Source organism: Sciurus vulgaris (genome assembly GCF_902686455.1).
Source record: "Sciurus vulgaris genome assembly, chromosome: 2".
In the NCBI taxonomy this organism is placed as follows: Eukaryota; Metazoa; Chordata; class Mammalia; order Rodentia; family Sciuridae; genus Sciurus; species Sciurus vulgaris.
Window position 1 is genome coordinate 119,234,409 of NC_136462.1, and position 3,519 is coordinate 119,237,927.

General features: G+C 42.4%; 1 pseudogene across 1 annotated transcript; it reads right to left on the reverse strand.

Moving 5' to 3' along the window:
* Window positions 1-566: 566 nt before the first annotated feature.
* LOC306653704 (BTB/POZ domain-containing protein KCTD5-like) lies at window positions 567-1,249 on the reverse strand (annotated as a pseudogene). Its single transcript has one exon. The product of its transcript is annotated as a BTB/POZ domain-containing protein KCTD5-like (transcript).
* Between the last annotated feature and the right edge of the window lie 2,270 nt (window positions 1,250-3,519).

Below are 3,519 nucleotides of genomic sequence, written 5' to 3' on the forward strand. Positions count from 1 at the left end.
TGGTAGTTTTTGGTGGCATACATTTTCAAAATTCTTGTGAGTCTTCTGTGTATGTCAAGAGGATCCAAGGCATCAGACACAAGAGTTCTCCACAGAGCCTTCCCGGATTACCTCATCTGTATTTCTGGCATCTGCTGACAGGATTGGTTGGATCTGAGTCATATGTCCAACCGTATCCCCGGTGTTTCCTCCAGAGCAGTCCTTGGCATCTTTTATAATATGGTTGGGTTGAGAACTTGCCTCCTCCTCTTTGCTTAGTAGTTTCTTCTAAATTTCTTCTTCCTCTCACATTTTACCATCAAGGAAAAGCCAGACTGTATTTTTCATATTTTGCATCGAAATCTCTTCAGCTAAATATGCAAGTTTGCCACTTATAAATTCTACTTTCCACCCAACACTAGAGCACAATCCACAAGTTCTCTGCCACTTTATTAAAAGGGTCACTTTCCTTCAATCCTTTTTTTTTTTTTTTTTTTTAATGATCAGAATCAGGTTTCTTCTTACAGACATTCTTCCTGGACATGGCGGTTCACTTATCTAGGGAAAAAGTAAGTCAGCACTGCATCTCACATCCTTGAGCCCCATTCTTGGAAAATCTTGGCTTTCTCACTGGGCTCACTGGTTGTGCCATATGGGGTGTTGTGCAGCTCCTTGGAAACCACACAGAGGATCTCGGCCTGGTCTTTGTTCCCATGGTTGTAAGAGGAGCCGATGCTGACCAGCTGCCCAGACTTCCAGCCCTCACACATGGTGTTCACCATGTGTGAGCTTCTCTTCCTGACACTGTACAGGTGCTTTACAGGTACCTGTGATGTCTTACTGTCTCATTCTCTAATTTTGTCCTTTACAAGTTTTATTAGTGAGGTGATGTTGTAAAATTCTGCTTCTTCCAACACTCCTTCCTCAGTGAGGTCTTTGTTAATGACCAGCTTCCCATGTTTCAAATAGTTTAACACAGGTCCAAAGTAGGTGGCATCTCTGCCAATTAAATAGGCACCCATTTCATCCTCGTCCGAGTCCAGGTCGGCCTGCAACAAGTGGTACAGGATGGACTTCCGTCCTGGCACAGCGGCTGTCCGGTGGTGAGGAAGCAGGTGCTGCCAAAGTGGAGCAGGACCCCCTTGGACATGCTGCTGGGGTGCTGGACCAGGGCCCCCAGTCCCACCCGAGACCTCCTGAAGTCTCCGCCACAATCTCGGCAAGCTCGGTCACAGCGCCCTCCTCCAATCTTTAATAGTGTACTCCTCATTTCCATCTGAGACTTCACCAGACATCTTCCATGTTCACATTTCTACCAGTGTTCTCTTCGTCATGATATGTGTTTTCTCTAAGGTGGTAGAAGTTTTCTCTACTGTCCTCTTAGCTATCTTCAAAACCTTCACCAGAAAATCTTTTAAAGTCCACATTCCTATCAATCATCTCTTCACAACAATCTACAATTTTCCTATCTTCACCTCAAAATTCTTCCACTTTCCAACTCCAAAGCCCTTCCACATTTTGTACATTTATTATAGCAACATCATTTCTTGGTACCAAATTCTATATTGTTTTCCTAGGGCTGTTATAACAAATTTACCACAAACTTAAAACAATGGACATTTGGTTTTTCATCGTTCAGAAGGTCAGAAGTCCAAAATGAGGGTGCCATCAGGGTTGGATCCTTCTGGAGTTAGAGAATTTGTTCTCTGCCTCTCTCCTACCTTCTGGCGGTTGCTGGCAATCTCAGGCATTCCTTGGCTTGTAACTGTGTGGCTCCAGTTTCTGCCTTCATCTTTACATGGCTATCTTCCCTGTGTCTGTCCTCTGTGCCTCTGCATGGACGTCTTATAAGGACATTAGTCCTGAGACTCAGGTCCTGCTCTAAACCAGAATAACATCTATTTTATTGTATCTGCAAAGACCCCGTTTCCAAATAAGGTTACATTCTGAGGTTCTGGGTTGACATGAATTTTGGAGAGGAATACTGCTTAGCTAGGTACGTGTATAAATTGATTTTTTTAACTCCTTCAGTTCTCTGAAGAATACTTTCACAGATGCCTGAGAAGAGTAAATTTACTTTAAAAGATACTGAGAAAACATCTGGTCCCATGCTCCACCTAGACTGTGTCACCCCCTTCCCCTCTCCAGCATTCGCTGTGGTCTTCCTTCTCTTCCTGCAGTGTTTCCTGGTTAACCCCAACCAAAAATTTAACTCCTTACGCACCCTGACATTTTAGGGTCTATGTTCTTGTTTTATTTTTATCTATCACTTAGCACTATTTGACAAAGTTTATATTTCGCTCTTTTCTTATTTATTGTTTGTCTTTCTCATTAGAATAACCCCTGTAATGGCAATTTTTTTTCCATTTTATTCACATCTATATTTCCAGAACAGTATCTGGCACATAGTAGGTGCTCAATAAAATTTTGTTAAATAACTGAACAGATTTATGAGTGAAGGAACTTCTGGAAAGTGGCTACTTATCTGTGGTGGACCGGGAGCCCATTCTTATATTGGGAACATTTTGCTCTTTAAGTCATTTAGTGAATCATTAGAAGAGTCAGGGTCAGTCCTTGCTTTGAACCCTGTGGGTCTGAAAATTTCATATTTTTGGGAAATAATTGGCTGGTTGGCTAGAGGTAAGGAATAAAATACTGGTTGGGATGCTGTGGGGCTGCCACTGACCTTCCTCTTCTCCTTGGCCCCTGGCTCTCTGACCTCAGCCTCCTTCACTTCGGTGTCTGCATGGCATTTGCCTTCTCTTCTGGCCCCTGTTTCCTCTCTCTGGGATATGGGATTTAAAAATCTCAAAATCACTTTGAACTCCATTGCAGAGGGTGCCAACTAATCTGAGGATGTTATTAGTGAAAAGACAATTCCTTTGAAAATGGAAATTGCTGTATCACACAATCTCCCAACCACCCGGTGGAATTAATGAGGAATTTGCTCAAGAGTCACAACTTCAAAATGATCTTCCAGGTGGCCAAAGGAAATTCACATTTACACTTCAATCAGAATCTGCTTTGTAGACTGTAAGAGGGGGAGGGCTTAATTTTCTGAGATCATGAATGGCAATCCTCTTCCTGAGAAGAGAGCCCGTGATAAAGACCGCCCGGTATCTGTGAACCCTCCCGCTAATTAGAAAAGTGAATCTAATTTCACGGATTTCAGCTTCTATTAATTTATTCCGAGCTTGTTGGTAATGAAGCCATGTGTTTGTTTCTTAAGAAGAAAACATCAGAGAGGATAAGGATGGGTGTGAGGCTTGCTCTTTATTTCCATACTTTTCGTTCTGTAATTGAGGAAATAACATATGACTTAATGTACATTACAATGTCATCAAGGCAGCCCTTGCTTTAGCTACTAAAGAGCCCCGAGTGGTTAGCCCCAAACCGGAAGTCTATTTTAACATGACTATAAAATACTAACTGAATGGGGTCACCGTACCATGGGTCATAAACAAACCTTTGGTATTGATCAATATTGGCGTAATTGCTTTCAGAAACAGCCTCATCGTGGCACAACTATCTCCTTGTCAA